Source organism: Ursus maritimus, unplaced genomic scaffold (genome assembly GCF_017311325.1).
Source record: "Ursus maritimus isolate PB19 unplaced genomic scaffold, ASM1731132v1 scaffold_2, whole genome shotgun sequence".
Classification (NCBI taxonomy): Eukaryota; Metazoa; Chordata; class Mammalia; order Carnivora; family Ursidae; genus Ursus; species Ursus maritimus.
The window spans coordinates 48,993,592-49,017,171 of record NW_024424452.1 but is presented as its reverse complement, the minus strand read 5'-3'; positions in this window follow the sequence as shown (position 1 = coordinate 49,017,171).

Here is a 23,580-nt window from a genome sequence, read left to right as displayed (position 1 = left end):
CTTCTACAAAAATCTACTAAAAATAAGAGTATGTATCTTTAAATTTATATATACCATTTATAGTATATAAACTTTATCGTTTAACAATTTTGTGGACGTATTTCCATGTACATGGAGGCTCTCAGAATGTTTGTCAAATGAATTAATGAAGTTTAGTGGCTGCAGACATTTCCACTATATAATTTATTTTTTTTTATTTTAGATTTTTCCAGAGTTTCACTATTATAAATAAAGAAAAACTTTATTTTTTCAAAAGATTTTTCCAACTGCAAAAGTTGCACTCTTTCATTCCCTTTTCAATTGGATCTTCATCAATTATTCCCATTACTGGTGCTCATTGAGCATGCAGACATCTCCCTGGTGCAGCCACTGGGACCTAGAAGCTTCTCGGTAGGTAGTCGCCTATGTTTAATAAGTAGTTAGAAAATTCCATGTCTGTATTAAATTTCAATTCAACAAATATATTTTAAGCAATCCTAAGGTGGAGCAATCTGCTGGGTATATGCGTGCAATAACAAATGAGCAAAATAAAAGTGCAAGAAAGAAAAAAAAATCCAGAAGCTATAATGCCAATGTTTGAATAATTGCATTGTGGGGGAAATAATCATAAAATCTGATGCTCCCAGTGCTTCTGGTCCAGCAATTTTTCAATTTTTTTAAAGATTTATTTATTTATTTATTTGATAGAGAGAGAGAGGGAGAGAGAGAGAGCATGAGCAAGGGTGGGGGGAGGGGCAGAGGGAGAGGGAGAAGCAGACTCCCTGCTGAGCAGGGAGCCGGACTCAGGGTCCTGGAATCAGGACTGGAGCTGAATGCAGACACTTGACCCACTGAACCACCCAGGTGCCCCAATCTTTCCATTTTTATCTTCTTAATTTAGAAGTACAAGTCAGTGCTATTTATCTTGCCAAGGAAAAATGTACTGGGACTATCCACCAAAGGGATCTTTCACTGGAATAGTCCTTGGATAGAACTGACAGCTGTAACTTCAGTTTTTGGGGTTTCTTTTTTAGATTTAACTTTTTTTTTAATTGAGGCATAATTGACATATAACATTGTATTAGTTTCAGGTGTACAAAAATAATGATTTGATATTTGTATATACTGTGAAACGATCACCACCATAATAATCCATCACCTCACATAGTTACAGAATTCTTTTCCTTGTGATGAAAACTTTTAAGATCTACTCTCTTAGCAACTTTCAAATATACAGTTCAGTATCGTTAACTACAGTCACCATGCTGTACATGACATCCCCAGGGCTTATTTATTTTATACCTGGATATTTGCACCTTTTGACCCCTTTCATCCATTTTGCCCACCACCCCCCTGACAACCGCTGACCTACTGTCTGTAACTATGAGCTTCTTTTGTGTTTTTCCTTTTTGTTTGTTTTTAGATTCCACATAGGAATGAGATCACGTGGTATTTGTCTTTCTCTGTCTGACTTATTTCACTGAACATCATGCCCTCAAGGTCTATGGTATTTAACTCCTTTTTTTTTTTTAAGATTTTATTTATTTATTCGACAGAGATAGAGAAAGCCAGCAAGAGAGGGAACACAAGCAGGGGGAGTGGGAGAGGAAGAAGCAGGCTCATAGCGGAGGAGCCTGATGTGGGGCTCGATCCCGCAACGCCGAGATCACGCCCTGAGCCGAAGGCAGACGCTTAACCGCTGTGCCACCCAGGCGCCCCTATGGTATTTAACTCTTAATAACATTTTAAAGCATCTCTGTATGTTGAGTTCTGCGGTCGTAGGGCCTATACAATTGTCACCTGTAGTATGACGTGAGTCTCTTCAGAGACTCCCAACCAGTTTTTCTCCTTGCTGACTTTCCCACTGACTGCTTTATTACTCGGATAAAAATATGCAATGTTTAAATTTACAAAGGTGCCAAGGCATCATATGAATTAAATATTTTTAAGATAAGGGTACTATGAGGAGGCAAAAAGCTTTCAGAATTAAGGACATAAAATAATTTCGTGACTTAAATAGAGTTTGCCTACAAACATATTTTATGGAACAGAATCGATATTCTATTTAAAAATCAATACAAAATATATCTATTTCTTCACCTTTTGTACAAGGATCAGGGTTTTGTCCCTAAAAGGTATTTGTCAAGAGTGAGAGCGTGGGTTCTTCGTGTTGAAGTACTGTGTGTAAGCGAGTTGTTCACNNNGCTGAATGAAAAGTTGAAACTGAAGACGCTATTAGGAAATCAGAGGAAAGTTACCAGAGTGAGTGACTAGGGGAACAGGAGGTGAAATCATTATGAAATAAACTTGAGAACCCAGGAGCTTAACACTTGGAGGAAAGAGAAAATACAGGGTCACAGAGGAACAACACGAGACACAAAGAAAATCCCCAGACTGGAGAGCCTGAAATTTAACTGAGCAAACCCAGTGGAATCTCTTCCTCTCAGCTCCGGGACTTGAAGGGTCCTGATGGGATCAGGTTATTCAGACCAACTCTTTCCTCTCTCAAAACTCACCGTAGCAAGTTACTCTTGATTCTTGAGTATTTCTGTTTCTCCACGGTCGGTTAAGATAGCACTTGTATCTCCTTCTGGATCATAAGTGGATTACGATCTAGCCGGGAAAGGCTTGAGGAGACGATGTAATTACAGAGGTCACTTTTAGGCTCTATGAGGCTAACATGCTCTGTCAAAGGGACCGGGGGTCATGCAAAATCTCAAGTGTGACCCCAGGGAGGCAAAACAGGCAACATGCAGCTCAGGGCAGTGGTTGGAATTCACGGGGCCCTTCACCAGAAGAATGCTGGCCAAGTCTTGGTAGCTAAGTTGAATGGCATTTCCACAAAGGTATGCGTTTTGGTCTATTTTCTCAGGGAGTCCTACAAAAAGATGGAAGTGGAAGGAAAATGGAGACATAGTCAGGAGAGGTGGAAAGAATGGCAGTGGCTGCTCTGATAAGCCTTTTCCCTGCACATGCTTTCCCGATTGTGTGTGCACCGTGAGCCAGCTCTCGCTGTCCCAAATGAGCACCAGCACGCCCACCCCACATCAGTGACTGCGAGGCCCAGCTTGCCTGACTGCATCTCCCAAGTCCTTCTGCTCTCTCCACATTCCATGTCTGCATATAGGTTTGCTCTCTGTGTTTTGTATTCATTCAGCTTTGCTCTGTGAACCTGTGTTTTTGTGCTACTCAAGATCATGGGTCCGCCAGCCTTGTCCACTTCTGTGTCTTCAGGGCCTGGCATGCAGCGGGTGTGATGGTTAGTTTAATGCATCACTTTGGCTAGGCTGTGGTGTCCAAGGTCAAACACCAGGCGGATGTTGCTGTGAAGGTATTTTTTTTTTAGATGTGATTAGAATTTAAATCAGTAGACTTTGAGTAAGGAGATCAGTCTTCATTATGTCTGTGGGCCTCATCCAACCAGTTGAAGGCCTTAAGAGGAAAGACTGAGGTCTCCCAAGAAGGAATGAATTCTGCCTCTAGACTGCCTTAAACTCGAGACTACAACATTATCTCTTTCTGGGGTCTCCATGTCTTCCTGCAAATTTCAGACTTGCTAGCCTCCATAATCACGAGCTAATTCTTTACAATAGATTTCTCTTTCTGTCTCTGTCTCTGTGTTTCTTTATATATAGATAGATATCTACCTATATCTATCTGTTTATCTCTCTATCTCCTCATGTCCTCTAGGTTCTGTTTCTCTGAACAGAGAACCCTGGCTCATACATACGGTGGACGTTCAAAAAATATTTGTGAGAGGAATAAATAGGAGGGGGAGTGGGGATGTGGCACAATCCTGCTTGTTTCAAACAAACAAATTGTCCAGAGTGTTGGGGCAGGATAGTCAACGTTAAGACACCATTTCATGATATTAATTACTGGGGGAACTCATGGATGTATACACTGTGTTTCATAGATGTTCAAAAACTAAGCAGTGGACTAAAAGATATGCAATGGATCCGTGGGCTCTTTGTTGTGTTAAAGGAACCGATTTCTTCTAGAGCATGTCAGCTCACTTCAGCTCTAGTGGAGGATTCCCTTCAAGCTAGGATAGAGACCTCCAAGCCATTAAAAGAGAGGAGCATTTATTACAAATAGGTGAGCTCTGATGCTTTCAGATCATAGTTTTAAAAATTTAATCCAAAATAAGAATAGTGTAAAGATAGAGAAAAATTGCACTTACCTAATTTAAAAAAACATTTTATATAAAGCATTTTGGTTTAATGAAGTTGTTAAGGTCTTATGTACGTTATAAATGGATGCTATCCTTAATTTCCTACAATTTTTCATATGTTTAAACAAAATTCATTTCCACATTATCAAACAGTGTGCCCACAGTCTTATGCTGTGGGGTTTACTCAAACACCATTCTTTGAAAGGAGGCAAATTAGATATTGAATAATTGGTTTAGATAGAAAGAAAAACTATTATTTAACTTTCATTGATTATAATGGAAGAATTACGATTTAGGAAATTAAATAAGCCTCTAACTTAAGGAGAGTATTGTGCGGCTTAAAAAGAAATTGGAAAAGTGTGCGTGGTTCTACTCTGAGCTCATTTGCCCATTCATTAAAACTCAAGGATTTCCTATCCACTTAGTGAAGGCTGACATTTCGTTCCACTTTATTAATAATGTTATAATTGATTTCTTTCTTTTTTTTTTTTTAAAGATTTTATTTATTTATCTGACAGAGATAGAGACAGCCAGCAAGAGAGGGAAGACAAGCAGGGGGAGTGGGAGAGAAAGAAACAGGCTCACAGCGAACGAGCCTGATGTGGGGCTCGATCCCGCAACGCCGGGATCACGCCCTGAGCCGAAGGCAGACGCTTTAACCGATGTGCCACCCAGGCGCCCCTGTTTCTATGTGTATTCTATATCTTAGTCTATCCTTCATTGCCTAATGTAGGGGTCGTAAACTTTATTTTTTGTAAAGAGGCTGATAAATATTTTAGGCTTTGTGGGCCATATGGTCTCTGTTGCAACTACTCCGCAGAAAGGAGCCGTGGCCAGTACAGAAACAGATGGGCATGGCTGTGTTCCAATAAAACTTATTTTTATAAAAATAGACAGTGGACTGGGCTGGATTTGGCCTGTGGGACATAGTTTTCTGTCCCTTGGTCTAATCTTTTGTGTCATTTGTTTTATCTTCTGTAGTTAGTCTTCGTCTTATTCAACCAGTATGAGAGTTCAACCCATTTGTATTTATTTTCAAAAGCGATTAAGTTGGACTTTATTTCCATCATTGTGTTTTATGGCTTCCGTTTTTTAAGGTATCCATGGTTTTCCTTACTACGCGGACAATGCCGTCTTTGCTTGTCCCTTCTCTGGCCTTTAGAAAGTTGTATACATTGTTTTTGGTTTTATTGGTGCAAGTTTTCGGAAGTATTCTGTAACCTATTCCTGTGTCCAGGTCATCAGGGCTGTTCAAACATGTTCCAGCTCTTGGACTTCCTGGGAAACTGTTCTATCTAATGGTGATAGGATGGCACTTTTCTTCTAGAAAGTCAGATGGGGCCACATGACTGACCTTGGCCAGTAATACGGGAGTCGCGGTGACACATGACACTTTTAGGAGGCGACTGTATAGAGAGTGCACAATTCACCATGTTCTCTCTTTCATGTCTCAACAATTTTGGAAGCTGAGATGAGCAGAGATGGAGTTTCTTCTGCCAGCCTGGGTCCCCGATTGACTGTGACGTGTGGAGTCCTCCTGCGGACCTCGCCACAGCACACATCGAAATAAACATTTGTGATTCTGAGCTGACGAGGCTTGGGGGCTGTTTGAATGGCAGCAAAAGCTGTCATCCTGAGTGAGAAACTCACACCTCGAAATGTGATGCTGCCACGCCGAAAATCTAGGAAAGTGTTAAGGGTCCACGTCAGATGGAGCTGAGACTTTTGGTTAATCGGCCACCTGTGATGACCTGGGATGCATATGATGAAGTGACTTCGAATTCTAAAGAAGGGTCTGCAAACTGTGGCCCACAGGCTGAAATCGGGCCCACTCTCTGTTTTCATGCAGCCTGCAAGCCAAGCCTGGTTTTTACATTTTTATATGATTGAAAAAGAGTCAAAAGAAAAGTACCATTTCACAATATGTGCAAATTATATGCAATTCAGATTTCAGCGCCCATAAATAAAGTTTTCCTGGAACACAGCCGTCCGCATCCATGTCATTACTGTCTACGGCGGCTGCTTTCGAGCCAGAGCAGCGGGGCTGAGCCCTTGCAGCAAGACTGTGGCCTGCAGGGGTGAAAGAGTGGCTCTCTCCACTTCTACACAAAGTTTGCTGTCTCCTGCTTTAGACCTGAGAGAAAGAGGTTGGAAAACAATGTTAGGAATTGTGATGTTGTGATGTATAAGAAATATATATTTGGTTTTCATCCCCTGCGCAGAGCTCCTCAAATCCTTGGCATTTTCTAAGAGAGGAAAGCGATAAAGGTATCTTTTGTTATGTTAACGAGGCTACTAGGACCCACATTTTTAAGGATGCGGCTGGTTGCCAGGGGAGCCAACCCTGAATAGAAGGCTGGGACACTCATTTCCACCCCCTAGTTTCCAGAGAGGGTCTGGAGGTTGAAACAGTCAGCAACTGGCCGATGACTTTGCCGACATAAAAATCCAAAGGATGGTGTTCGTCGAGCTTTCAGGTTGTGAACTAGAACACTCCCACCTGCCACCTGTCTGTCCACAAGGACAGACGCTCCTTTGTACAGGAACGCTTCCTACGTATCTCTTTATCTGGCTGTTGGAACTGCTTTCCGAGTTCTGTGAGCCACTCTAGCAAATTAATCAGACCCAAGGAGTGGGTCTTGGAACCTCTGATTAATAGGCAGTCAGAAGCCCAGACGACTTGGACTTGTGATTGGCATCTGATGTGGGGGCAGTCTTGTGGGACTGAGCCCATGGGAATCTGATGCTATCTCTAAATAGATAGGGTCAGAATTGCATGGAATTGGAGGACACCCCACTGGTGTCAGGGAATTGCTTGCTGTTGTGGGGGGAATCCACACTTTGGAATTGGGGGGGGGATGCAGAAACAGGAGTGTGTGTTGATTGCTCTTGGTTGGTTCAGTACTGTAAGAAAGAAAGAAGCACAGAAAAGAACTGTCCAGTTAGCAAGCAAGAATAAGAGGAATAAAAAGAATTTTAAAAATTTGGGGCTTGCAGGTTTGGAAGAGGCAACGGCTGCTTAATCCAATAAATAAAGTATAAAACTGAGAAGGCCTTTGAGGGACAAAGGCTGATTATAACTCACTCTTGGGAAGGCGTCAAATTAAGGGTACAGCCATCGCACTCATTGTTAAAACCTTTGAGTGGATTAAAGTGTCAAGGTCCAGCCTTGGCCGTGGTGCTCAGGAAATCCTTTCAGTTGAGCAGAGGAATCTGCAATCCACTCAAGATGGGGTGGGGAAGAGAGAGAAAGAGAAACAGAGGACGTAGGGGTATGTGTGCATGTGGATGGGGGGCAGAGGGGAGAAGCATAGGTGGGGGAAGGCAAAGAAGGACAGCAAGCTGGCTATTGGTGCTTGTCACTGGCAGGAACTGAAGAGATAGCTCAGTTTTTGAGAGTCGTGCTGTCAAAAGAGCCTTCTGCCTGAATGGAATCAGACTGTGACAGTTTGAGACTAAAAATGAGCCTTGGAAGGAAGGCAGAGTCCCTAAAGCGCATTTCAGGTGTGGCCCTGGAGAAGAACGGAACAAGCAGAAATGCCAGGGGGTGGAGCTAGGGGCACAGAACACAGCAAACTTCCAGAAGGTGCCATTAGGGCTAAGGCAGAAACATTTCCACGCCCAGTGGTATCTCGGAATCACCACGGTGTGGTCACAAGTGAAGGGCGGGTGTTGAGCCCTCCTCAGTAAGACTAGGAACTTAGGGGGCGCCTGGGTGGCTCAGTCGTTAAGCATCTGCCTTCTGCTCAAGGCCTGAGCCCAGGGTCCTGGGATCGAGCCCCGCATTGGGCTTCCTGCTCTGCTGGGAGCCTGCTTCTTCCTCTCCCACTCCCCCTGCTTGTGTTCCCTCTCTCGCTGGCTGTCTCTCTCTCTCTCTCTCTGTCAAATAAATAAATAAAATCTTAACAACAACAACAACAAAAAAGACTGGAACTTAGCACAAGTGCAGTCTCTCTTCATCTCTATCCCAACTTGTCTTAACAAAATTTAAGATTTTAGATCCAGGTTTCCATTGCTATTTTATTTTCTTAAGTATATTTATTTATCTCTTTTTATTTTATTTATTTATTTGAGAGAAAGAGTGCAGGTGTGAGTGCAAGGTCAGAGAAGGGGGAAGGGGCCGAGGGGGGAAGGAGGGACAAGCAGACCTTGCACTGAGCAGAGCCTGGCTCGGGGCTCAGTCTCACCGTCCTGAGATCATGACCTGAGCCAAAACCAAGAGTTGGATGCTCAACCGACTGAGCCGCCCAGGCACCCCTTAAATATATTTATTTATTTAAGTAATCTCGGTACCCCACATAGGGCTTGAGCTCCCCCGAGACCAAGAGTGTTCTTCTGCCTGAGTCAGCCAGGCGCCCCAACATTGTTATTTTTTTAAAACCATGGTCGTTATGTAACTTGTTTTTCCAGAAAACAACACCGACATTTGTGTTTAGTATGGCACTGGGAACTGAAATAATTATGAGACATTTCTATGTTTAGATGGTTTCAGAGAATAATTCCAGTCTCATATCATGATTTCTCTGTATCCAAGCTCTTAAATTTCTTCAATTCTTTTAGTAATTTCTGCAAGAAGAGTGAGGGAACAGTGACTGGGCAACTGTATTGTTTCAGGGGCAACAGGTAACTCTTAGAGTTCTTGGGTTTTTTTTTTTTTTTTTAAAGATTTTATTTATTTATGTGACAGAGAGACAGCCAGCGAGAGAGGGAACACAGCAGGGGGAGTGGGAGAGGAAGAAGCAGGCTCCCAGCGGAGGAGCCTGATGTGGGACTCGATCCCGGATCGCCAGGATCACGCCCCGAGCCGAAGGCAGACGCTTTAACGACTGCGCTACCCAGGCGCCCCACAGAGTTCTTGGGTTTTTAATCTCCACACCCAGCAGTGACTCAATGTACAGCCTTAGGCCAGACGGCTTAACATATCTGTTTCATTTCTTGGGGATGAAAGGCTCTTAAAAACTTTCTGACCTCGGAAGGATTTTGTACAAAGTATTATCCGATGTCAAACATTATAACATACATGCAATTACTATTTCTTTGAAACAGACACTATCAAAGATCCGGGATAAGCATAGAGCAAGAAACACATTTCAAAAGTACGTTCCATTTGCATGGAACCCCTCCAGCGTATTTGGGCTCACTGGAACTTGATCGTTCAGGTGTATTTACTGCGAGCTTTGACTGCTGTGAGTTGTGAGGTAGGTGTTAACACGTGTAGAGGCTGGTAGACTAGGGGGTTTTGTTGCCACTCCTGGGCCCACTGGCAGGGCCAGTCTTACAGGATGGTCTGGGACCAAAAAGAATCCCTCTCTAGGTCTTTCAGAGGAAGGTTAAACTAGAGAACACCTCTGTGGCTCACTTAAAGATGGTGCCGAGCTGGCTCTCCCTGGGGGTCTGCTGTCTACCTTTCTATATCTGTCTACGCAACTGCTCCAGGGTGAACGAGCAGAAGCTGTCATTTTTCTAAAAACCCAGACTTTGACATTCTTGGCAGAATTCACTTCCCATGAACATATAAAATGATTTCAGAATTAATCACATGGTTATAGCTGTTACAGGGCCATGGTTCTCAAACTGAGGCCCCCAGATGGCAGCAGCAACATGGCCCTGGGATTTGTTAGAAATACCAATTCTTGGGCCCCACGCTAGACCCACCAAATTATGGGGACAGGATGCAGCAGTTAGCGTTTCACCAGCTCTATGGAGGAGTCTGATGCACACCGAAATCTGAGAACCATTGTTGAAGGGGATTGTTTTGTCAGTGAGAGGCCAGACCAGAACTACTAAAAAACTGAAAACAAATAAAAGAAAAAAAACCCTTTTCTATGTTTGAAATTACCCTTTTTTTTTTTTTTTTAAAGATTTACTTATTTCTTTGAGAGCCAGAGAGAGCGCACAGGTGCACGAGTAGGGGGGAGGTAGAGAGGGAAAGGAAGAAAGAGGATCTCAAGCAGACTCCATAGCGAGCACGGAGCCCGACGCAGGGCTGGATCTCATGACTCTGACATCACGACCTGAGCCGAAACCCACAGCTGGACTCCTAACCACCTGAGCCACCCAGGTGCCCCTTGAAATTACTTTTACGTGCTTACGTTTGTATGATGGATCTCAGAAGCATGGGCAGGGGTCCGACGTGGGGACAACTGAAATATGTATCAGATGTAAATCTAAATTCCAGCATGGCATTTCTGGATTAATAAATTGAAAAAAACTTATATAAAAATGAAAAATTTGGGGAGGTAGAAAAGCAAAACAAAACAAACAAAACAGACCAAAAAATGGAAAATTTCACTTCACTTACAACCTATAAAAAGAACTTTATATGCAAGCTAAGGAGTTGAGCTTGTTCCATAGGTAAAGAGTGAAATCAGTTTTAAGCAGGGTAATGATGTGACTAGATCTGCCTTTTAGAAATTTAACTCTGGTGGCCCTTTAGGAGATAGTATGATGAGGGGTGGGAACTGAATGCAGGGAGATGGAGGGTAGGGATATGGAAACTTCTGGTTCTGGTCCAGATAAGTCAAGGGAGTGGGGATAGTTGTGGAGGGCAGAAGCTCTTTCATTTCTATCCCCAAAACACCTCTTCTGGCTCATTTCTGTCACCCACTCTTGCATACCCCATGCTAGGTTCATTCCTTGAACATTCTAGCATTCTAGGCTGTTCTGTTCACTCATACATTGCATAATCGATGTCCTCCTCTTTTTCCAGAAATAAACTCTTAGGCATCTTTAGAGATCCAAGTCCATTTTCCTTGTCTCTGTGATTCCCTCCTGGCTTCCCCTTCTCTGAGTTCTTTGCTCTGTCTTCTGTATTCCAGCAGTACTTGTTCATGTATTTGCTATAGACAGATGCGTCCATGGTCAAGTGTTACTTGTATGTTCATGTGGCTACTTTTTCCTATTCAATTTTGAGCTCTTTGAGAATAGAGCAATAAATAAAGCAAGATGAGAAGGATGGGAATTGCTATTGTACATAGTCAAGAAAGATCTCACTTAAAAAAAAAACCACAAAAACCAACCAGGGGTGCCTGGGTGGCTCAGTCGTTTAAGCTACAAATACTGCATGATCTCACTTGTGTGTGGAGTTATGAAAAGTTGAACTCTTAGAAACAGAGAATAGAAGAGTGGTCACCAGGGGCTGGTGGTTGGAGGGAAATGGGGAGATGTTGGTCAAAGGAACAAACATTCAGTTATAAGATGAGGAAGTTCTGGAGGCCTAATGTACGGTATGGTGACTATAGTTAATAATACTGTATGACTAAATTATTAAATATTGTATTGAATATCATATTATTGAAATTTGCTAAGAGGGTAGATCTTAAGTGCTCTCACCTAAAAAATACACGAATCTATGTGAGATGATGGATATGTTAATTACCTTGATTACGGTAATCATTTCACCACGTTTATCTATATTTACTACTTTTTCTCTCCGTCTCTTCTTCACATTCTCCTGAATGTTTTTACAGAATTTTGTATGTTTACTGTAGAATTCCTTCCATGTTTCGATAGTTGTAACGGAACACAAAATTATGTACATTTCCTGACTCCTATTATTCCTGCTTTTTTCCTTGGCATTCTCCATCCCCTAAAATACCCTCAGTAACACCTGACATAGCCCGTGTACAAGTGATCTGTTACCTCGATATCCGTGACTCTGTAGAACGCAACCCTAGAGGAGAAGGTTTCTGATGAAGACGTTGTTCATTGTTAGCTATTCAGGATTGTTTGAAGAGATACATTTTTCTAGCCTATGCTTTCCATGCAAAACCAAGAATTTGCCAATTGCAAACAGCTGACAAACCGTGTGTTTACTATAAAGGGAGGGCCTAGGAGAACTTGGCGTTACGGAGAACATCTGTCATATTACGGAAATAACTATACACTTCAAAGCAAGTTTCCTACAAGCGACTTCATTTGAAATCTCTGCTGAAGAACCTCCAGTTTTGCCCAAATACTTCTGCATGAGAAATTTCGGAGTTATAAGAGAATTTATTGTACTGGTCTCATCTGAACTGAGGGATAAACACTTGCATATGCCCAGCTCTTAATTAGTGAAGGGGGAAAAATTAAAAAAACCTCAAGTCAGATGACAACCCCCATCCCTCTAAGCACAATTTCCTCTAAACATCAGTGGACCTTGTATGAGGGGATAATCCACGGGGCAAAGAATGAATGGCTATTGATAATTTCTCAGTGGTTTCTAACAAAATATTCACACAGGGTATTTTTCATTCTCAAATCCAAGGGTCTTGGATAGTCATAGGTGGGGTTCGGAAGACTTTTGTCCTACTAATGATATTCGTTTCTGAAATCTTCTGTACTTTGGCCACGCATTTGATTCTCATTCAGGATATAATCTCATTTTGGTACACTGGTGGGAAATATGAATTGTACAGGCCAGTTATTTAGGTATGTGTGACACTAATTTGATTTTCAGTATTACTGAAATGCAGTTCTTGGCTGACCTTAAACCAGCTCCTGGGTACCTGACTAGTCTGAGGATGAACCCTTTGATCGTAGAGAACGAGCTGTGACATTCACACGGTAGATTCTCAACAGGCATTTGTTGCATGGAAAAACATTTCCAACACCAATGGTTGAGAATAATTTTCTATTAAGAAGATTTGGTACAACCTACAAGCCTCTGACTTCATGTCAGAATTTTAATTGGATTCTGTAATGATTTGCCAACTCATTTCTCACATTGATTTATCTTTCCAACTCCTTAGAAGAGTGAACAACCCTTCATTTCGTCTTTGCATTTCATACACTTTGCACCTCTAAGGCTCTGCTATGACATAAATTTATAATTGTATGTTTATATTGCATTACATGAATTTTAAATACAATTCTAAAGTTTCCATGTTGGATTATTCCGTATCCATTCTTCCCACAAATATTCCATACATTTATATTATGCTCAATTAAGAAGAAATGAAAAAGTTGATATTTGAGATCTCATCTAGGCAAATAGACTCGGATTCTATGATGAGAAAAATATAAAGCATATTTGATAGGCAAACAATTCCACCTAAATACTTTCAATTGACTTTCACTAAGAAGTAAGCTTCTTACTCCTTTTCAAATTTTTTCCTCTTCTTTCTTATGTCATCCACCATGACACTCACCGAAGGTAATTTGTTCAACCCTAGGAAAGAAAGAAGATGAGGTTCCACAAGAAATGAATGCCCTGAAAATCAGTTTGGTAGAGAACATCCTGAGTGAGGTAGCCCGAGAGTGGGGGAGATGGACCAAGCAGTTACTCTGGAATGCCCTCCACTCATAGTTTCATCAGATGCACATAGCTTACAGATGCAAAGTCATGTCCTTTCATGAGTTTGCATCTTGACTAGCAGACCTCAAAACTCACAAAGAAGAATGCACTGAGAGGAGTCGCACTCAATTGACAAGACACAAAGTAGTGTGTGTGTGTCGTCCCATCACCAGAGCATTCGTTCTGGCTGTCCTTTAAGGAGTGAGTTATACTTGTTCATTGATGTTATGAATTAGTTTACAAATATATATCGTATCTACTCATAGTGACTTGGTGTCTCCTGATTGTTGTCATTGGACAGAGATTTATTCTTAATTTTCCATCTTAACTCATGGAAGGCACCTTCCTATAATTCTTCTTCATTTCTTTGATGAGTGATATCTTACATTTTGAGAAATACAGAATGTTCCAGGAAAATATGGGGAACTTTTTAAAGAAGAAACAAACAAATGAGCAGAATTATTACAATGTGATTGACATCATTTCATAAAGGTAGTTTTTTTTTAAAGATTTCATTTTTAAGCAATCTTTACACCCAATGTGGGGCTCAAACTAACAAGCCTGAGATCAAGATTTGCATGTTCCAGCGACAGAGCCAGCCAGGCACCCCCATAAAGGTAGGTTTTGAATCTGTCTTCATGGGTTCTTTCTCAACCTTAGAATTAATCATATAATAAAGAATAATAATAATTATAACAACAATGGCTGATCTTCAGTCATTGATTCATTCAGTATTTATCGAATGCTTATAACAGGGTGCTTAATTATTAATTTTTACTGCCCTGCAAAGTATATGTAAATATTCCCATTTTTATAAATGAGGAAACTGTGGCTGTCAGGGAACATGACAAGATCATGCAGGCAGCACATGGAGGGGCTGGGTTTTAATCCAGGTTTATCAAAGCTCTTTATTTCCTGTCTATACTCTAGGTTAAGATCTTTCTTCTACTGCCCTCACTTCCTATTCTATATACCAGCCTCAAGTGCTCTAGAGAATTCTTTGCCAACAAGGTATCACTTGATGATAGCTTAAAGTACTGGTTTTTAAATCTTCGTTTTCATACAGGATTCCTGAAAGTTAAATAGCGATCAAAACCCTAAAGTAACACATCTCAAGTGGCACGATTTTGGATTCTGTCAAGGTTTATTTCAAGCTATGTTTTGCAGCGGAAGAGCTTTGCAGTGCCTCTGAATTCACACTATCTGGACGGCCATCTTTTCTAAATATGCGGACGGTCGGCACATAACCTTGAAGACACGAACGGCCCATCGGCTCTGGAGCTCCGATGTGGGAATGGTGGCTCCCACTGGCTGGAGGATGCCAATGAAAGCCAGGGTTGGTTTCTCTAGTCGAGGAGGGAAGACAAATTTAAACATGGAGTGCTGGCTGTCCAGTACTGTTGAATTATTTTCCAAAAAGGGGAAAGAGAACGTATATCCTGTGGCAAAAATAACAACATCAAGGTCCTCTTCTGTGCCATCTTCAAAGATGGCGGATGTCTCCGTGAACTCTCTAACATTTGGTTTTATCAGAACTCCTCCGGATATTATGTGATTAGGTAGATAATCACTGAAAGTAGCTTGATGGCTCAGAAATCTGAAGAATAAAAATTGAAATCCAGGAAAATTAATATGTCTTTTTGGAAAGGAGCTGAGCTCAGAAAATGCAAATACTTTTTAGTTGAGCTAAGAAAAAAAGACTTACATTTTTGTGTTGTAAAATACTTTCTTTACTCTATACTTTTTCTGCATGTTCACCGGATAAACATGCTATATTTATTAGAATGCCAATAACATTTATTTAATGCTTATTAGAAGCAAAGGGAAGATTTTGAAATGTGGTATATAAGTTTATACCAGTGATAATATTGATACCTAACTTCTTTAAAATAATTTTTTGGGGGAGAGATTGTTAAAAGCAATTGGTGGAGGTATTCATACTAGAACAGCAAAATCAGATCATATTCTGATTTCCAATTATTTTGAGCACCTACATACTATTTTTATAAATTTTACTGACATTATTTAATACCATGAATAGTCTCCCTGCTTCTACCCCCAACTCCCTACAATTTCTCCTCCACTCAGGAGCAGGAGTGATCCTTTTAAAATGTAGAATTATATCTTGATGGGTTTCTATTTCACTAAAAATGAAATCCAAATCTATGCCCATGCTGTAGCCCTCAAAATCCCTCTGATTTCCACTCAGGTCATGGTCTCAGGGTTTCGAGATTAGCCCTACCTTGGGCTCTGCGCTCAGTGGGGAGTCTGCTTGGAATTCTCTCTCCTTCTGCTCCACCCCCCCATTCCAGTTGCGCTCTCTCTCTCAAATAAATAAATCTTAAACAAAATAAAAAATAAAAATCCTTCTGTGATCTGGCCCCTGCCTACGTCTCTGAACTAATTTCCAACCACTTCCCCTCTCCCAGTAGTCTGGGTTCCTTGCTCTTCCTTGAATAAATCATGTTCATTCCGGCCTGTGACCTTGGTGCTTCTTCTGCCTAGGATGTGATTCTCATCTTCCTTCAGGTCCCCATTCAAATGCTCTCTCATCATATAAGCATTCCAGAGTGACCCCATCTAAAAAAGATTCTTCTCCTCAACTTACTGTTTCTTCACAGCATGTATTACTCTATGTCATTGCATTATATATTGACGAGTTGTTTTCTCCCCTACTAGACAGGGGGCCCAGTAAGAGCCAGGACTCTACCTGGCCTTGTCCTTCTTCTACTCCCAGTACCCAGAAACCTACTTGATCATAGTAGGAACTCAGAATTATTTATTAAATTTATGTGGGCTGTACACATAGTCAACTTTATGTGTTTCCACATTTATACCTCTCAACAGATAGCTAGATAGGGATTACATTTTACCAACATTAAAAAAAAAGGTAATATTTAACCACACCAGGGTTAAAAGACAGAGGCAAAATTAATTTTTAAAAATCCTAGAACAGGGGTGCCTGTGTGGCTGGGTCGGCTGGGTGTCTGCCTTCAGTTCAGGTCCTGATCCCCGGTATAGGGATGGAGCCCTGCGTCAGCTCCCTGCTCAGCCGGGAGTCTTCTTCTCCCTCTCCCTCTGTCCCTTCCCACCACTCATACTCTCTCCCTCACATGCTCTCGCTCTCTCTCTCTCTCAAATAAATTTAAAAAAAAAAATCTTAAAAAATATCCTAGGTTATACCTGTGTTGAGGGAACAAACCATAAACATCATGGTTAAATCGAACATTTAATTTATTCTCTGCCCATCTGTTGATTAAGAATGTAGGGTAAAATTTGTTGAGGACAGCATTAAAATGAGTGAAGAGAACAGTGTCCACAGGCATTCCATAATCCCAGACCCGGTTCCAAATCCATGCACCCCGCCTCGTGCTGAGAAACACCTAGGAGAGAATGCAAATAAATGAAAAATAGATGCCTCGCAATGTAAGACATTCCTTTTCCAGTTATTGCTCATTTGGCTCATGAGAAACGGATAAGAACTCTCTTGCCTTATTCTCAAAGACAGACAGACAGACAGACAGACAGACACAGTGACATACACTCATACAAATGGACACATCTGACTTGTTCACTATAGTTCCAGAGAGCTCCCTGTGCCTTCCTCTGGACCTCACTCACTATCCTTCCTGTGCTTCTCCAAAGCAGTGTTTGATGCCTGCCAGCTCTTACATTGCAAATTCTGGACAAACACAATGATGCAAGAAGACTAGCGATCAACAGATCCGCACACACCATCCACCTGCTAATTATGCTATGACAGAATTAAGAATACTTAGTTAATATGCACCCCTTGAAAAGTAAGTATGGGAGGAATCAGGGTTGGGAGATGTGTCACGTGTCATGTCAGTGAGAAATAAAAGGATTTAAAGTGGTTTTCTGATAGAGTTCATATTGGTAACTGGTGGCTGAGCTGGTGAAGTTTACACACTCTGGTAAAAATAAACCATATGGCAGTCACTAAAGTTTGAAATATTTATTTTTATTCCATTCTCACTTTTTAAATGTATTGCCAAGATGTCTACCAAGAAAACAAGTGCGAGGAGGTAATTAACAATGAGGATTGAAGCAGTGTATGGGTACACCTGACATATTTCACACAATGCTAATATCTCAGAGGGCAGTGGGTACAACTCAGGAAAGAGAATTGTAGGAACCAAACCTGTGAAGCTACATGACTGAGCTCAACTGCCAAATCAGCTCCAGAATTCCCAATGCCGACCACAATGATTTTCTTCCCCCGAAATTTCTCCGGACTCTTGTATTCCCAGCTGTGAATATATTGACCTTTGAATCTCTTGATTCCTGTGGGCAAGAAAGTATTGCTCAAGCCGTGGTCGTTATTTCATATTATTTTTTAAAGCCTATTATTGAACTCCAGGTCCATCCTATTTAAACTTCTCCTTTGCTGTTCCACAAATGCTGGGCTGTGAACTGTGTCTGCCCATCATCAGACAGAAGAAATCCTCATACAGTTTTGTTCTAGACCTTAAGTTCCATGCTTACATCCAGACATCTAATTTCTGCCTCCTTTTACTGACCTCTAACCCTGCCAAACCTTCAGAGAAGAGTTCGGCTCCTATCAGTAGTACGTCTTCCTTATGCTTCATCCTTGTTATTTACGACTACTGCTTTGGACCGACTTTCCTGTCTTGCTTTCCCAACACAAGCTTCATCCTTATTGAGATGTTTCATCTCTTCTGGGGCCCAGTACACCCACCCTTCCCATCAGCACTATTCACTCTGCTCTCCTCCTGGGGACAAACGCTCCAACGTCACCCAGGAGGATCTGAGCTAAGAGAATGTAGGGACTTCATATTTTTGCCTAAAAATTTGCTCTGACCTAAACAGAAACCTCATATGGCAAAGTCATAAAAGCTGGTTGATTTTGCAGCATTTCATCTTTTAAACAACACTGGGGTCTGCACATATGGGCTTCATTTGTCCCTCTTGTGATGCTGGACAGCCCTAATCACTCCTGACTGAGGGTCAGTCCTCGCCCTGTTCCTTTCTCCCCACAGAGTCTGATCCCAAACTCCAGCTTTCTTTTGGAAGCAGTTCTTCAATCCTCCCCTAATGAACTCCTGGCATGGATCTAATTGTTCCCAAACGCCATCTTTGCAAGTCCGATCGTCCAATACATTTCTCACTGTGGCTGTTTCGGTATTTCCCCCTCCCCTTGGTCCCACGGCATTTCCTTTCATTTCCTGAAGACAACTTTTTTCCTCATTTTTACAAAACAACAAAGATCTTAAGTGAGTGTCTCAACACCTAAAAGTTACTGTGTGTTCATCCATTCTTCCTCTGTCTCCTTTCCCCAGGAGGAAATATTTCTCTTCTATTCCAAAATGAACCCTTCACCCTGTGGGTCAAAATGCGAGGGGGTTTTGAGGTCAAACAGATGTAGGCACAAATCTCAGCTCTTTCACTTCTAGAGGCATTTGCAATGTGTAAAATGGAAGTGGTTTCACTTAGCTCACAGGAATGGTATAAGGATCCCTTAAAATGTTCTTATAGACTTTCCTTGAGAAATAGCTGTAATGCCCTTCTTTAAGAACCTTTAATCTCAGCCCACCCTCTCCCATTTTTCGTGCACATCTCTTCAACCTTGTTACCTTGTGGCCGCCTCAATCTTTCCCCCTCACGCAGGCAGAACCAGCTCTTCCCGCAGTCTTGCCTGTCTCCAGAAAAGGCAACTCAATTGCTCTGACCAACAACACGAGAGTTACCCCGACACCTCTCTATTACATCTCACATCTGGTCCATCCGCGAATTCTATCATCTCTATGTTCACACTATACTCAGGATCCGAGCACTTCATTATGGCTCCACTGCCACCCCCCCCCATCCAACCTACCATCATTTCTCACCTGCATTTGTGCACGAGCCCCTCCCTGGTCTCCCTGCTTTGACCTTTACCACCTCATTCAACGACTATTCTGAACACAGCCGCTGAAGAGAGTAGAGCACGCCTCTCCTCTGCTGGAAACCTCCTCACAGCTCTTACCTCACTCGAAGTCAAAGCCAGACTGCAAACGATGGCTCACTGTTCACCCTCTGACATCATCTCCTTCCTACCCCTTCCACTCCCACCGCACCGGACCTGTGAGGCACACCCGCACTTCCAGGCCTTCGCACCTGCTCTTCCCTCTACGCAGTGTGCTTTCTCCCGCTATCAGCCTCACCTCCTCCATTCCTTTGGGCATTTGCTCCGATGTCCCTTTCCCGTGGAAACCTGACCTGGCTACTCTATCTGACCTTGCATCGCCACCCCCACCCCTAAAAGCCCTCCCATTTTCCATAGTCATCACCTCCCACGTAGTTATCCGAGTTTTGTCTGTGCCCATCTACTGCATGCAAAGCCCCCAGGGACCGAGGTCTTGCCTGTTTTGTTCTCTGGACAATTGGTGCTGGATAGGTATTGCTTGACTGAATTTGAATGAATGAATATGGGAAGATTTAAATTTCCAACTAACTAACCAATTAATGGATTTCTCTTGACCAATTTTAACCTTCTCTATTTTCTCATACACTGGGAAACAGACACTCATAGTGATGGAAGTAGGGGGAGTCTAGAATTTCCTGAGAACTCCAAAGGAGTCTCAGGTTCAGCCGTTTTTGAGAAGACCAAGTGTATATGCTGTTCCTAGAGATCAACAGGGAGATGGTGTGTGGGTAAAGCATTCCCGCACCATTCGTTATGTGCAAGGTGCTTAAGCTTCCGGATAGTAAACAGTAGCATGGCAGTAGCTTCTGAGATGGGCGCGTGGCTGTTTATCGTCACCATGCTACGCACATATGTATACATTCAGGAATAAAGCTAAATCTTAATATATTTTCTGTCACTTCGGTCCTACTATTTACTTGAAATTATTTTTTTAAGTTTTCATTTATTTAAATAATCTCTACACCCAATGTGGGACTCAAACTCACAACCCTGAGGTCAAGAGTCCCATGCTCTTCCAACTGAGCCAGCCAGGCGTCTCCGTATTTACTCCAAATTATTATCAACACAATACAACTCCCACATTTTGTTTTCTAGTTGTGGAATAATGTAGCATTTTCTCTGAAAATAGCCCAGAACTCGTGGTGGTAGGGTATTAGTAATTTTAATTTTCATTTTAGTAACATTACGTATTATTTGAATGGAGCCTGAAAGAACGTGCATTACTTTACAATCAGAAGACATAAAATTTATTTTGAAAATCAGGTGACTTTCAGAATTACAAACTTTCTTCAAAAATAACAATAAGCAGCGATGATAAAACCCCCACATCATCAGTGCCTTAGCGTTCAGTATGACATACCTGGAAAGTTCTGGAGTGGCAGGAAGGGGTCGCTGTACATGCCACTGCACACCATAATCCCATCAAAGACATGGGATTCCTGCTTCCCTGCGGCCTCGACTACGACGTCCCACCGCCCCGTGCAAGAGAAGTCAGAGCGCTTCCTCACGCTGCACACCTTTGACTGGGGATGAGACAAACTTGGACTTGTGGCCTCTCTTTCCAGTGGCCTCCTGTCCCCGAACTTTGGGCCTCAATGAGTAAGGTTGGTTATAACTACTCTCCTTTGGGGCTTCCTGAAAGAATTTCTTTAAAGCTGGTTTCCCTACCAAGGCTTTTTTTAAGTAGAGTTGGAGGCCAGTGTGTCCCCAGCTGCAGTCCTAAATGTAGTCGGTGGGGAGCCAACACCAGGGGCATAGTTGGGCGTTTCACCCAAACCACCAGACTTTTTCCTGAAGGAAGTGAGGAGGGGAGGTCCTGCTGCCTTCACTGGAGATGCTCGTAGAGCTGCCCTCCCGGCCTGAACGGGTGTGACTTACCACCCCTCACTCTGGCCTGGCCCTTGACTCCAGCCAGAGGTTCCCGCGCTCGCGGAGGGTTCCCTGCCTCACTTACCAGAAACCGGATGTGCTTTGTGAAGTCAAAGTGTTGCACGTACATCCGGAGATAGTCCATGATTCTGGAATTGTGCAAGTAGTTGGGGAAGTGATCGGGGAACGGGTAATCACTGTAGGTTGTCATCTCCTTCGAAGTGTTGCTGGTGGCGGATTCATAGATGCTTGGCCTGCCACTCTGAGCCTTCTCCTACCAAGGAAAAAAGGACGCTCCCTGTCTTTTAGCATACAAGAGTAATAGCCAAAAAATCAGTTCCTCTGTTTGTCAAAGTATGAGGCTCCTGGGATGAATTCCTTCAAAGAAAGTAAAGTTGCTTTTCCAGGACCTTCACTAAGAGATAAGATGCCTTGTTGTAAATAGTTTAAAAGAGCAAATAATGTTGTCGGGCAACACAAAGAAAAATATGAAAAGATGGAAAGAACATGAAAAGGACATGAAAAGAAAAATGTGTGTAGAATACCAGATAGTGAAAATAAACAGAGGAAGACGGGGCTGCCACTCTGCCGACAGAGCTCGATGGGGTCAGAGTCCCGGGCAGAGGGCATCCGAGACGTCACGCTGTTTGTAGTGACGGATGCAAGAGAATGCAGAACCTTAGTACGGGAGGCTTTCTTTGTTCTCTATGTTTTCACTGGCGAGTTTTTTCTAATTACAAAAGCAGCACCTGCTTATTATAATTTTGTAGAAAATCATGGAGACGAATATCATTCTTGTTGATCACTTTATTATTTATTTTTTAAAGATTTTATTTATTCGAGAGAGAGAGAGAGCACGAGTGGGGGAGAGGGGCAGAGGGAGAAGCAGACTCCGGGCTCGATCCCAGGACCCTGAGAGCATGGCAGATGCTTCACTGACTGAGCCACCCAGGGGCCCCTTGATGATCACTTTAAATGTTTTGATATATTCTCTTCTGGTTTCAGTCTCTCTCTCTCTATTATCTACTTATCTATATGCATACTGACAGGAGATAGTATTTTAGCACTTTACAATGTGTCATGGTTTATAATTATATTATATACTTATATAATAGTACATAATATAATAGGATATAATGATATATAATAAATATAATATATAAGTATATATGTATATATATACATATATATATACTTATATATAAATTATGTAAGTATATAATAGGATATAATGGTATAATATATAATAAAATATAATAGGATATACATACTATTATATAAGTATATAATATAATATAATATGATATAATGGTATAATATATAATAATATATTATATAAAATACAATAATAGCTAATAGCATATAATTATATAATATATATAATATATATCATCATCTATATTTCCTCATTAAATTCTGTGAAGCACATTATCATCCTCATTTTTCAGGTTACAGCAGGAGACCATACAACACACAATATTTGTTATGTGCGTTAGTAGCCATTCTAGATTTTTCTTAAAACTAAGGCCAGATACCTAAGTAATTTAAGACTAAGAAAAAAAAAATACACCATCACTTAAAATAAGCTGTTTTCTCCTAGAAGAGTTTATTAGAATCCTAAAATATAATCATTTTTTTAAAAGATTTTATTTATTCATTTGACAGAGATAGAGACAGCCAGCGAGAGAGGGAACACAGCAGGGGGAGTGGGAGAGGAAGAAGCAGGCTCATAGCAGAGGAGCCTGATGTGGGGCTCGATCCCATAACGCCAGGATCACGCCCTGAGCCGAAGGCAGACGCTTAACGACTGAGCCACCCAGGTGCCCCTAAAATATAATCATTTTAACATATGTACACGGAAAACACAATCGGGGAAGAGGTTAATTTTTTTTCTGTATCTTTTGAATATTATTGGTGAAATAAAAAATCAGTAATGCATGTACTATGAATATTCTAGACTCGAAGCCAGGAAATATGGCATCTAATTCCTGCTAAAGTATATCAACTTTAAGAACAGACGACAAAGTGTATGTTTTCTTCTTCAAAATGAAGAGTATTGTTTAATACATTGTATCAAAGCAGTCATATATAAAAACACTTCTGATAAGGTTAGTTTCTGCAAATATAAGCGGTATTTTTTACAAGCGAAAAATTTATGGACATCACTAGTGAAATCAGATGACATGATGTGGTATTTTGTGGCATTTTGATGTGGTCCTTGAGATAGATCATTGCCTGGCTTAGACAGGGAACCTGACATCAAATCATTTCTCCGAATCTACATCTTTACCTGTTAAATACTACCTCACAGAGTTGTTGTGAAGACCAAATAAT